This window comes from Manis pentadactyla, chromosome 13, assembly GCF_030020395.1.
Source record: "Manis pentadactyla isolate mManPen7 chromosome 13, mManPen7.hap1, whole genome shotgun sequence".
Classification (NCBI taxonomy): Eukaryota; Metazoa; Chordata; class Mammalia; order Pholidota; family Manidae; genus Manis; species Manis pentadactyla.
In genome coordinates this window covers 101,454,804-101,468,956 of record NC_080031.1, presented here as the reverse complement: position 1 = coordinate 101,468,956, position 14,153 = coordinate 101,454,804, and the positions used below count along the sequence as shown (strand labels likewise).

Here is a 14,153-nt window from a genome sequence, read left to right as displayed (position 1 = left end):
TCAAGAGTGTGACGCGTACCCGCAGGCCAACGCGAACAAGCGCATGAGCCATTCAGAGCCCCTCCTCTCCCTCTCACACCTGCAGCCAAGCGGATGCGACCTGCTCTCTCTGGGATATTCTGGGATCAGAGTCTGGTACCAAATTAGATATCTCATTTAAAGGCGGAATATACCAGAAGTCTAAATCTATCCAGGAGAGTGCAAAGGCCTTGGTGCGATTGCTCTTTGCATAATTAAGTATCCTAAAGACAGTAATAGTGTGCTGTTTTATTATGCAAATCAAGTAGTGTTATATAGTGTTATACTAAATACCGTTACAAAATATAACATCATTTTTTTCCTTTGCTGGAGGATATGGGTCAAATTTCTATTAAATATCCATATGCCTTTTGAATCTTCTCACATATTCACTGTAACTCTTGAATATAGTAGCAATAAGAGATTATATGGCTAACTTCATAAAGACCTAAAATAGCAGAAACAATAAAAAAAGAGTCACAGAAATTAGAGCAGCAGTTTTGCTCTGCTGCCACAAAATACAAATATAGAAATTAGGTTTCTAGTCCCAAACTCTTTGTTCTGGAAATAGATCTCTCTTGCTTATAGAATGAGAACAACCATCAAATCAAGTTTATGAATCTTTTTAGAGATGGAGTGGCTCGGGCAGGGATAGTGAGTGCAGTGGGCGCAGGGATGGTGGTCCAGCAGCCTCGCATAGCAACACCACCTGTATGATGCCCGGTCTGAGGCTGTATGAAACCAGTGCATTTGGACCACCCAGCCCAAAGCTGAGGATGTCCTCCGTGACTTGTGCAGTAAATAAAACCTAAAGCATCTTCCCAAGGATGTGATCAGAAGGTAACTGTAAGTTTAAAAATTCTACATGAAAATAATGTGCAAATGGTCCATAACCAAATGGAAAGATGCACCATCACACTCATATTGAAGGAATTCAAGTTAAAATAGCTGGTTTGTTGAAACAGCTCTCTGACATCTCCCTTTGCTTCCATTCTTACAGATGGAACAATCTTTTAAAATCAGAAGTCAAGTCATGTCTTTCCACTGCTTGCAATCTGCCTTTCAGGTCACTTAATGGGTATTTAAACATAAATCATTATCATACTTTAAAATAAACTTAAGATAAATGATATCATTCTACAACTTTTTACATTTTAATGTCTTAGGGATCTTTTCACATGAGCATGTAGAAATCTGTCTCTGTCTCTTTAGCAGCTGTACTAGATTCCATAGTGTGGTTAAGGTTCCTTTAGCTCTTATTAGTCAACATTTAGATTGTTAATTTTCTGTTATAAATAAGGCTGAACATCCTCTATGTGCCTTCTTGTTGTTAAGTGAGAGTGTTTTTCTAAGGAAGTTAAGGAGAAGTAATTAAAAAAAAAAAATTCACAGCTACTGCCAAGTTGCCTTCCAAATTAGCTGTGGGGACACCTCACCAGAGGAGCGTGAGAGACCTATTTATTCAAACCTTTCCCAATATTTGCTACTAGATGTTCTGGACCGTTCCATTGTTTATTCCTGTGACTCATATCATTCTTTAATTCTGGAAAATCCTTGTGTATTCTTTATTTAAATATTGCATCCCTCCACCGTCTCCACTTTCGACTTGTGAAAGGTGGAACTTTTAAATCACTTTGTTTCTTAATTTTTCCTTCATACCTACAATCTCTTCTTTAGAACTGCATCATGGGAGCGCCCGTGGCTCATCTTAAACTCAAGGATTTGCTCTTCTGCAGAGTCCATTTTTATGTGTCAGTCTCCACCACGGGTGCTGCCCTCGCGCGTCCTCGCAGCTGCCGGAGAGCGCGGGAGGGCGCAGGCCAGGCAGAGTCCCTACCGGTCGCGCCCCTGCCAGGAAGGCCGCTCAGCAGCCAGGGGGACGTCGGGGCAGCTCCTGCGGGCGGCGCTCCTGGGCGCCGTGGGCTCCGGCAAGCACACTGTCCTTGCGCATCGTCAAATACTTGAGCGGGAACCTGCTCCGAGACAGCAATGCCGAGGGACACGGAAGTTGGTGTGCTGGCCAAGATTTTCATCGACAGGGGAAGCCCATCCCGGCGGCATCATGACTCGGCTGACCCTGCACGAGCTGAGAAACCACGCCCAGGAGAGCTGGCTGCTGGGTGGTTTCCCCAGGACTCTTGCACAAGCCGAAGCCCTGGACAGAGTTAATTTGATACACCTGGTAAAGAACCTGAATGTGCCCTTTGAGGTCATTCGGCAACGCCTCACTGTTCATCCACCGCGTCCACAACCTCGACTTTAACACTCCCAAAGCCGTGGTCGTGGGTGACTTTGACTGGAGAGCCTCTCCTTCAGCGTGAGGATGATAGACCAGAGACACTTACTTACTAAGAGACCCAAGGCTTATGAAGACTGAACAAAACCAGTGCTGGAATACTACCAGGTTAGCTATTGCTATTACTATTCACAAGTAAATTCTCTTATCTCTCAGCTTCAGTTTTCTCATCCCTGAGGGATAAGTCCACTGAGGAGGCATCGCCAGGTGACACACAGTACTAGCTAGACGTGGGGTCAGAGGGAAGCATCAGACAAATGCAATCCAATACAGACAAGAGAATGCAAATTTCATATTTTCATACCCTACAACGCAGTAATCCCACATCTGGAAATCAATCCTATATAAACACTAGTAGGAGCACATAAGATATATTTGTAAGAATATGCATTATTGCATTGTTTAAAAAACATAGATACCATAGGAACCTGGATAAATTATAATACAGGCATACAACGAAGTGAGTATACCCTTATTATGAATGGGGCAGGGTCTATATGGACTGACTTGGAAAGGTTTGTCAAAAAAAAAACCAGGCTGTGTACTAATATGCATAACATCTCATTCTGCCTTTTGAAAGCCTTTTTTCAATAAACAGAAAAATCCATTTATATATCAATTATGTCTCTAAAAATTAATTTGAAAAATTAATTCGAAAAATTAATTCGGGAGAGTGCACCCTAGGGTAGACTATTGACTTTGGGCAACAGTGATACGTCAACGGAGGTCCATCTATTGTTAACACCTGTGCCACTGTGGTGCCGGACACCAACAGCCAGGGAGGTGGTGCGGGTTTGGGGACAGGGGCGTGTGGGAACTCTCTACTTCCTGCTCAGTTCTGCTGTGAACCTAAAACTGCTCTAAAAAATGAAGTCCATTTATTAAAAAATATTTGGAGGATACACACAAAACTGTTAACCCTGTTGTTGTGCTGAAGGGGAGTAGGAGGAAGGGAAAATGGAATATTTTCATGCAAATTATGCAGTACTGTTTAGTATTTATATCAATAACACAATTGCATATTATTTTATAAAACAGTACTTTATATCATGATTAAAAAACCGGGGAATACACACGAAGCTATTGGTGGGGGTTACTTCTGGGGAGCCTGACTGGAGGCTGGGAATAAGGCACTACTCGTTTTATTTTAGTTTTGTACAGATTTAACTTGTCACGATTTGGCCTTGTATAATTTAATCAGAGTGAGAAAGAAAGAAATTTTAAAAAGACTAACCCAGCCACTGTTTGTTTAATCTGCTGCAAACTCAAAAACTAGCTGAGACAAAGGCCACCATATCAGAGAGCCTGGGCCCAGGACGAGCTCGATAATTTGTAAGGCCTACTACAAAGTGAAAATGAGGGCTCCTTATTAAAAAGTTACCAAGAACTTCAAGATGGTGGGAGCATAATATTTTAAAGTGAAACACGACCTCGGTGCGGGGCCCCACAAAGCTCCTGCTGGGACCCCAGAGCCCGCAGCTGGACTCCTCCTGCAGCACAACTTGCCAGGGACTCGGCACACTGCCTGTCCCACCTGAAACGGACGCACAGTCACTTGACCCAATCATAAAACTGCTTCTGGGTTTGGTTGGGTTTTCAAATTTTTCTTCTCTCCCGCCCCCTCACTTTGCTACAATGTGTGCTTCTTAAAATTTGGCAGCAATCCCAGCCTCTGTGTTGCTGTGTCACATCTCAGCCTTGAGCAACCATTTCTAGACAAGCAGTGATATCTCTGCATGGAGGGTATAAAATGGAGCGGCCATCAGACACTGCAGCAGAAAGGAGGGCAAGAGGACATGTGTCACTGGGGAGAACCCTCTTTGTCACCACTGACCTCCCCCAGTGCCCTGGCCTCCCCGCTGCACTAGAATACCAGGCCATTTAATCTAGCAAAAACACTTTGAATCCCATTTACTGTGTGCCAGGCATTGTGCTAAGTGCCAGGAGTGTTAAATTGAGAAAATGATGACATTTTTGAGTGCTCACCATGAGCTAAGCACTGTGCTAAGCATGTTGCCTGTGTTGTCTCATTGAATCCTTATAACAGCCTCCAGTCTTTACTCCTTTACCCATTAATAAATCTGAGGCACAGACAATAAGTGGTACAACAGGGGTGGGGGGCACTACAACGCCATGCTACTTACTCCTCAGCCAACACAAGCCAAAATTTAAAGAAGCCTGCCATTCCACCCTCCACATTTTCTCAGACATGAGCACATCAAATCAACCAGAATTACCTAGGAACACTTCCACGGCCAGTCCTTTTCACAAAAAGCTGCATTCACCTCCTTTTTGGTCTCATTTTTCTAGACACTCAGTTTCCAATCCTTAGTTTAAGTGGAGAAAAACACTAAAGTTGATGGCTCATAAGCTTGTCTTGACATATTAGAGGATGATTCTTTAAGATTCAGTAGAGCTAAGGGGACTCAACAGAGCCTCCTTTCTTAAAAATAAATAAAAAACCTAGTGGCTCTCTATTGCCAACAAATGAAACAAGTTCTTTAGTGGGATTTTTAAGGACCTACAAAAACTGACTCCAGCCTACCTTTCTGATCTCATTTCCCAACCATCCTCCATCCCACACCACCCACACACTCATTCTATTTACCCCGATTATGCACTTCTGGTTTTTTTTTCATGCATTATTCCCTTTGTCTAGAATGTTCTCCCTTCCCACATCCTATTTACCTTCCTTCAATACCTAGTATCAAATGTCACAATGTCTCAGATCTGGTCCCCTAAACCCCCAGTTCCATTTTCTGGGTTCCCACAACATCTAGTATTTATGGTTGCGAAGGGATGGTTTGGGCCCTGTGAAAACAACATGTGGGGCCCTCTCAGGAAAGGTGAGCCAGCTTACCATACTCACATGGGATTTTATTGATCACAACATGGATTCATTGATTACAACGCTGGGTCTCCTTCTGGAGTGACAGGCCCTGGTGGTCTGTCCCGGCTTCCTCCCCCATCACTGGCCCTGCCTGTGCATGGCCCTATTATGGTCCTTACACATGACATTGTAATATTTCCATCTTATTCCCTTACATTTGTCCTCTCCAATTCTAGGGACCTGCCTGTGAGGTGGGTTTGTGAGGTTCTTCAAATCACCACCATTGCAAAGGCTAGTGTCCTGGGAGCAAGGTCGTGACCGCAAGAGAAAAAGACCAAAGAAGCTACTTTATATCCCTAAATCCTTAGATTTAGAGACAGCTTACTCTCCCTAAAGAAATTTCCCCAAGGCAAATATTTAGAATCAATTTACACTTGGTCCAGCTGAGGGTAACTGACATGACACTGATCACTGACTAAACACAGCCCCACTGACTGCAGACTGCAAGGACGGCAGCTGGACTGACACCTTGGTGACACAAGGAGCCTGCAGGGGATGCTGGCCTCCAAGGAGGCTCTTTCACGGGTCTCATGCCTAATCGCTGTCATGGATTTAGTCTCCAGTCAGAGCTGTGGATGGTGCTGAGGGGCTCCAGGCTTTGGAGGGGCCTGGCCTGTTCAGATCTCAAAGAGGCAGCTAGTGTGAGAATAGGTTTTTTATGCAAAACGCTCCTAAAAGACAAACAAATTGTGAGTGCACGTGTACTCACAGAACTGGCCCATAACCGCCCTGACCCCTGACCCTGACACAGGACACATCGTGAGGAAAGTAAGCAAGCGGCACTGGGGAATACTGGCTGAAGCAGCTCCTCCCCCGCACTGCCTGGCCCCCGGCTCGCACACACTGACCCGGCGCCGCATTCCTTCTTAGGGAAGCCCTGCGTGCACGTTTCAGTCTGCTTTCACCCCGAGCCAGATGCTTGATGTACACAGGACTGGCGGCATGTGCTGTCCCTGCCCCGGCGTCACCCTGGGGACGGTGACTTCTCTGCGAGCCACTCTGCCCTTTCACCCAGATTAGCCTGCAGAGATCCGAAGAGCACTGTCCTCTCCTGGTTGCTCCCCAACTCAGAAAAACCCTCATAAGCCTGGGGCAGAACAACACCTCTTGGCCCTTAATATGATGGTGCAGTGGGGACCATTTTCCTCCTGTCTCTGCTTTTCTACCTCTGCCCGTAGAGAAAAGGATACCCACCAACCAACATTTCCATCCTCGGCGGATGGCCTAAAGGGGGGCTCTCACCTTTGGCTCCACTTCCTTATTTACTCTTCCCAGGACGGAACCGTTACTTGTCTGATTGAAGAGATGGCTGTAAACCATATTTTACATAGATCGTGCTTTTTCTTTGGGCTAAGTTAGCATCAACAGCCACGATACCCTCTCCTCTAAGATCTCTTGGCGGGGGCTCAGCCTCTGTTTGGTGATCACACCAGTGCGGTTCCCCGCCTTACGGAGGGAGAGGCCTGCGCTTCTTCATTTTCTTCCCTTGCGTTCTGGGGGGTGGGAGGCCCGGTGGCATTCCCCAGACCGTCTTTACCAATAATCAATCTGATTCTGAACTTTGATCCCTCAGTTAGCTCCTTACATCTGTTCATAGTTAAGACTTGGAAGAAAAGGGGGTGGTTAACTGGTCACCACTTAACTTCAGACAGTTAGCAGCCTTCAAAAGGTGTTTAAAGTTTAGTCTACACTGCCTACCCCCTCTTCACAGTCCTATAGGCAGCTCATGTTACCTTCACCTCTACTGAGGTTTACACACACAGACGGGCACAGCCTCCTCTGCCTGAACATGGAAGACCCTGCAGTAAACAGACAGTGGTCCCCCAAAGATGCTGACATCCTAATTCCCGGAACCTGTGAATATGCTGTCACATGACAAAGGGATTTTGCAGGGGTGATTAAATTAAGGATCTTGAGATAGATTAGCCTGGATTATTGGGGTGGGGGGGCAATGTAATCACAGGGTCCTTATAAGAGAAAGAGGGAGGCAAGAGAGTCAGAGTCAGAGATTTTCAGATGCTAGACTGCTGGCATTGCACTGAAGACGGAGGAAGGAGCCGGGAGCCCAGAAATGCAGGCAGCCTCTAAAAGTTGGAAAAGGCAAGGCACCCTCCCCTCGAGCCTCCAGCAGGAATGCGGCCCTGCTGACACCTTGACTGGGGCTCCATGAGACCCATTTCCGACTTGAACTATGAGATAATAATTTGTACTGGTTTAAGCCACCTAGTTTATGGTCATTTGTTACCACAGTCCTAAGAAACTCATACAGATTTTGGTACCTGGAATGAGGTGTTGCTGTTACAAATAACTAAAACATTGAAGTGGCTTTGGAATGGGCAGTGGACAGAGACTGGAAGAATTCTGAGGAGCACGAGAGAAAGTGTCTCAAGTACCCTGAACAGATTATTAGTAGAAATGTGGACGCTAATGACCCTGCTAGTGAGGACTCAGAAGAAGTGAGGGGCATGGGAGAGAGAACCTACTTAGGGAATACCTAAATTGTCATGAGCAGACTGTTACAGACACAGGCAATTAAAAAGTGCTGCCATTGAAGGCTCAAATGCAAATGAAAAACGCATTATTGGAAAATGAAAGAAAATGGATCCCTGTTATAGAGTGGCAGGAACCCACCTTGATTTTAGCCCAGTAAAACCCACTTTGGATTTCACTCCTCCAGGACCACAAGGTAGTAGAGTTGCTTTGTTTTAAGCCATGAAGTTTGTGGTAACTTGTTATAGCACATTGTCCTTACACATGACATTGTGATATTTCCATCTTATTCCCTTACATTTGTCCTCCCCCACTTCTAGGGACCTGCCTGTGAGGTGGGTTTGTGAGGTTCTTCAAATCAACACCATTGCAAAGGCTAGTGTCCTGGGAGCAAGGTCGTGACTGCAAGAGAAAAAGACCAAAGAAGCTACTTCTTTAATTAATGGGAAACTAATACAGATTCCTATAGCAAACTGGAGCTCAGCCAATGAACAGTCCTCTCCAAGTTACCAAGTTATTCTGTTCACCTGTCATGTGACACAAAGTGATAGTAGTTGTGTTAGTCAAGCAGTAGGCAGACATAGGCTCAAATATCGTCTTTGCCATTGTATGCATTAACAAATCAACAAATATTAAGCACCACTGTGCAGCAGGCACCTTATTTGACACTGGGAATATAATGGTGTGCAGAGGACACTAAATGTGTGAATGTAAGAAAGTCACTTAATTCCCATGAACATCAATTTCCTTATTTACAACACTGGAATAACAATGTACTTCTCTTGTTCAAGTATGCAATGCATGTAAAGTTCTTATCAAAGTTCCCAATAAATAGTAGATATTATAAAGTCTTCCTTTCTCTTGTTCTAAAAGACTATTTCTACAACCCAGGCTGCAGCAACACAGGATTTGAAGACTCTGAAACTTCAAAAACAAAGACCCTCCTACCACACACACGCTTCCTTGCTAATCGACTTTTCTATTCCACTGCTCACGGTCAAACACAGCGCCAAACTCACAGACTCAAAGGTGTCCGCCTCACACTGTTTACACACCTGGGGATGTTCTTCTCCCCCCAAAACCCTGACACGCAGCTTGGTGTGCATCTAATGTAAATCATTCACGCTGGCTGAGGCATCTAGCCTGACAGACTTTGGGTGACTCCAGGTGAATATGTGAACAGAGATGTGACATGTGTGCTCAGTGTGACAAAGTATCAATGAGGCAGAGTCCAAAAACATGAGGGAAGAGGGGGAATGCCACACCACTACTCAGCCTGGCCCATCAGGTGGCCGAGAACAATGGCTCTGGACCTGGGATGGGTCCAGTGGTGAAAGTAAGCCCAAACTCTCCTGGACCCTCACCAACAAACTTGGTTCAGACGTTTTGTTACAGGACAGGCTTTACTTATATTTTAAGTTCACTTGGCTATTTATCACATTCAGTGGCAGCTGTAATCTAAAGGCCCAGGGGACACTGGGATTCAGCAGTCAAGGGACACAACTCTAACAACAATAAGCTTCTCATCATTCCTGCTCTCTTGTGGATCCAGATTTGTTCCTAAAAATTACTTTTTCATATCCTAACCTTCTAGAGTTTTACCTCTTGAGTCTGACTTACACAAAGCTCTCAATTTCCTGCTTAATACTAGTACCAACATCCTTTTTCCCCTTACAGATGTACTGCTAGCTTCAGGACTGCCTTCCCCCATGCCCACTCCCCTGCAGATGGACCATTCCAGGCAGGGCTGCGGCTGAGGAAACCCTTGGTCTCACTGAGATGAGTGGAATACCCGGATCTTGGCTCCTCCTCCCTCTGATTGGGTAACAGCTCCAAAAGCTGAGGCAGAAGAGGCACCTCTCCTATCCACATGCTCTTCCCAGGCTGTCTGGCGGTGAGCACTCTATGGCCCTCCCCTAGAGACCCTTAGTCTCAGCCAGTGCTTGATCTGAATATGATTTTCCAGGTTAGGCAATGACCTTCTCAACTGTGAAGTTCACTGCCTCTGTGGAAATGAACTTTTCAAGTTCCTTTGGAATCTGGGCTGAGTTTCTCTGAAAATATTTGTCATTAAATATCCTTGCTATTGCTGTGGACAGGCTTTCATTTCTAGTTTACCACAATCAATGAGGCTGAGCGTAACGCTTGCTGAAGCTGCAAAGCTTAAAGGAATTGCAAGCTATTACTACTCCTCTGCCCTCAGTCCAGGTCCTAAGAGGTCCTTCTTGTCCAAGCACCTCCAGAGAGGGGCTGTAAGCCCACCAGTTCCGAACAATCCAAGCAATGTTTTCCTCAGAATGAAGCGTGGACTCTCGCCCTCCACTCCCACTTCCCAGCCAAGCTCTCAAACACACGGGAAGCCTGTCATCTTTGAGCGAAGTCTGGAGGCAGAGTTGGTGACCACCTCCTTTCTTGGCCCTTTGAGACTCTAGGATCTCCCCAGTAGAAACTTGAATTTCCCTTTGACAAGAGGCTTAAAAATCAGCCTACAAAGGTTGGTGTGTAGAGAAAACTAGAAAGGGGGTAACTTGGAAACTCTCCTGTCCCATCCAACACTCTTAGATCAAGTGTATTCTTTTCCTAAGACGTATTTAAAAGTTGTTTCTCAAGATGAAGTTTTCAGGAGTCAGACTGGACTGTTCCAGCAGCACATTAAATGGATCGATAAAAGACAAAGGAACCATCATGAGCCTCCACTTCCTGACGCTGCATTAGCTGCCTCTGTGCCTTCATGGGATTTGGAGGGACCCACAGCCTAAGGGGACGCTTCTTGCTGCTCTTTTCTCTCACTCCCCCCCTCTGAACTGAGTGCACATGGGACTGGATCTTAAGCAGGCACATGATCTCTGTCTGCTGCCACTGTTAGGGAAGAAATCCTTTTATTATTGTATCCTGGTGCCAATCCATTGTCTGCCAATGGCTACCAATCCTGGAAGAAGTGGTAATGGAAAAATGAGAGAGGTGCATGAAATACAGGGTGGAGGGAGAGAACCATCTCAGAATTTACTTATTAAACAGAAATGTTTAATTTCAGAAAAACTAGGAGGTCTTCATTCTAGTTTTTTATTTACATGGCCATTACAAACAGAAGGGGTGGAGCTAGAGGGTATTATGCTCAGTGAAATAAGCCAGGTGGAGAAAGACAAGTACCAAATGATTTCCCTCATCTGTGGAGCATAAGAACAAAGCAAAAACTGAAGGAACAAAACAGCAGCAGACTCACAGAACCCAAGAATGGACTGACAATTACTAAAGGGAAAGGGACTGGGGAGGGTGGGTGGGAAGGGAAGGAGAAGGGGAATAAGGGGCATTACGATTAGCACACAATATAGGGGTGGCACAGGGAAGGCAGGATAGCACAGAGAAGACAAGTAGTGACTCTACAGCATCTTAGTATGCTGAAGGACAGTGACTGTAGTGGGGTATGTGGTGGGGACTTGATAATGGGGAGAATCTAGGAACCATAATGTTGCTCATGTGATTTTATATTAATGATACCAAAAAAAATCAGATTGTTTTATTGTTGAAAAAAAAAATAGAAGGGGCAGAGTGTTATTCTAAGACAATGAAAAAAAGCACGGATGGATGGAGCCCGCAAAGACTTAATTCACGGCTTCTCTGAGGTAGAGGGTTCTAATTCCCCTTCTCAGCCATCTCGCTCCCTCCCGCCAGGCCGGGTCAGAACACATAACATAGAGAACTCCAGCAGACGTGATGAACTCCTCGCCCTCAGAAGGTAAAATGCATTTTACCAGGACTCGGCTTCCTGAGCTAGAGACTGCTAAGCCAGCCTCACCCTCCTGGGCTCTGAATTGCAAGGTGAGAGTGGAGGCCACTGACTGGAGGAAGCTGCCCCACCGCAACAGCCCTGATCTCGTTTCTCCCCCAGTACGGATATGCACACACTTCCCAGGGCCATCATTGCCATGACAACAGCAGAGGTTGGGGGTGAGCAGGTTAGTGGACCAGCATGCACTCTAAATTCTCTAACAAGGCCTCAGGCTGCTCTCACGCACCAAGTGGAAAAATTCATGTTGGCAGTGCTTCTAAATGGATTCCAAAAAAATCATGGCTTCTTTCTGGGGAAGAATCAGAAATGGAGTTCCCCTGGGGCCCGTGGGGAATTGAGTTTTTTCAGAGAAGTAGGAATCCCTAACACAAATAAAAGCATGAATCTCCCTATAAAACGATGGCCCATAACCTGTGTCCATTAGCCACAGAATAGAGACACAACAAACCAGGAAAAAAACAATCCCCCAAGGGCACAAAAAGACAGGCACTTAAAAAAATATCTTCTGTATAATAGTGTTCCCTCAGAGATGACTCAGAAGCACTCAGTCCTAAATTCTGAAGTTGAAGGATCAATTCATTCCTTCAAAGATCATAAAAATGGCTACCATTTACCACTGTTCGCCTCGGTCCGTAACACATGCACATCGCCTCATTGAATTCTTGCAACAACCCCATGTAGTGGACACTACTATTATCTCCAGTTTGTAAAGAAAGAAACTGGGAATGAGAAAAGTTAAATAATGGCGCCAGGGACTTAGGACTGCTGAGTGGCAGAGATGGAATTCATACTCTGACCCAGAGCCCAAGTAACTTTCTCTGACATGGGGAAAGGCCACTGTTTCTTGCAAGAATCAGAAGCAGATGCCTTCCTTACATAGTTTCTGAACCTCCGAAGATATCAGACAACCTCAGGAATATTCACTCTTGACTCTAGACCAGTTCTTAAATTTTAGGATACACTGAGATCACATGGAGGGCTTGTTAAAACACAGACTGCTGGGTCCCACCCTGAGAACTTCCGATTCCATAGGAACATCAGTGGTGCTACTCGAAGATGATATTGCGAACCACTGCCTAGTCACCCTAAGCCACAGGTCTCCAGCTAAGCCTCACTGCTGTGGCTGCCTCCCCTACCTAATTAGTCTCTCCTGTTCTGTCCCAAAGCCCTCTCCAGGGGCCTTGCTCGACTCTGACTACAGTGTTATCTTTGGCAGTGCTGAGAGTTTTGGAATTCCCTGAAGCACTTCTGAAACAGTGAGTATCTCCCACTCCAAAAATAATTTACTATTGCCTTAGGGTAAGTCCGAAGATCTCCTGAAATGTAGAAAGAGGAGCCCGGAGAACCAGTTGGGAGACAGCACAGCAGCCTGGCGCCCAGAAGCCAGACCAGCTCTCTGGAAGGGCGGGAGGTCTTTTTATAACCCTCGGGATTCCCTCTAGGAACTGGTCACAGGAGGGCACTCATTAAAACCTCTTCAGAGCATTCATCACACTGAGAAAGTTAGGGTTGTAAATGCGAACGACTAGCCCTCTAATGCCCCTCCTCTCTAAACACTTCCCTGAAGCCGAGGCCATCACTGCGTGCTGTGCACGCCCTGTTTAGCTCATCTTTCTCTGTGTAGTCTCCTGGGAAACTGCTAAAGGAGAAGCCTGTGATCTCGGTCTGCTCATGCAGAAGCAAGGTTGGAGAAAAGGGCTGGTCATCAGCATCAACAGGTTATGCCTGAGTGTTTATTCTGCAGGTGCAGGAAACATCACCTGGTGATGCCCCCATGGATCCCTTCAGAGCCTAGCATCTTATCCTGGGCTTGTATGGACTGTGAAAATAAATGACCAGGTTAGTGACAAAGCAAAAGAATTCATCAGCGGAGGAAAAACAGCTGCAAGGAACACGTGTGGATGAGGATTAACACACTGCAGGCCTCTCTCCCTTTATGCTCCCTTTACAGCTACAGCTATTGTAGGTGTTGGTATGAGAAGGTGCTGGTTCATGAGAAGGGCTCAGACGTAAGTGGGGAGACTCAGGCAGCAGGAGGAAGCCTTTGGAAGCAACCACAACTTCATCATGAAGCCCTAAGGGCAAGCGAATCAACAAAAGGCAGGCTCTACTTGGGACTGGAAACAGCTAAATGTTTTGAAGCATTTTCCTTTTCTTTGGGCAGAACTAATAAATTCTCCTCATTCCATCCCCAGGAGGGCGGCTGCGGGGTGACAAGTGTGTAGATATCCGGATGATCCAGACAATCTTAAAGGGTCTGTTCCTGAGCTTATAAATGAGAACGACTGAATTCTGGCCACCAGGTTATCAGCGAAGGCCACATCATAAATTGCAGAAAGTAGCTCAGAAACAAAGGAGTAAGAGGGGTAGACATTTATTAATATTGTATGATAAGCACTATATTCAGCTCTTTTTCTTTAGTTATCACGGCAACTTGATAAAATAGGTGTTATTATTATACCCAATTTACAGTTGGGGTAATTAAGAAAACATGAATTTAAGTAATTTGCTTATGTTCACGCAGCAAGTAAGTTTGGACCTGGAATTCAATTCAGATCTGGCTCCAAATCATCATCGTAATCTTTATGCCATATCCCCTCCAAACATATTTTGATTCCTAAAACCCAAAAGTACCAAAAGGCCAGTGCAGAAGGCAGAGGAGCACCTCC

The 14,153-nt window shown here is 45.5% G+C and overlaps 1 protein-coding gene across 7 annotated transcripts in view; it reads right to left on the bottom strand.

Annotated features, from left to right (window-relative positions):
- Nucleotides 1-14,153, bottom strand: part of LOC118925177 (protocadherin alpha-C2) — a 144,119-nt gene that overhangs the window by 24,629 nt on the left and 105,337 nt on the right. The gene's annotated exons all lie outside the window — the stretch shown is intronic.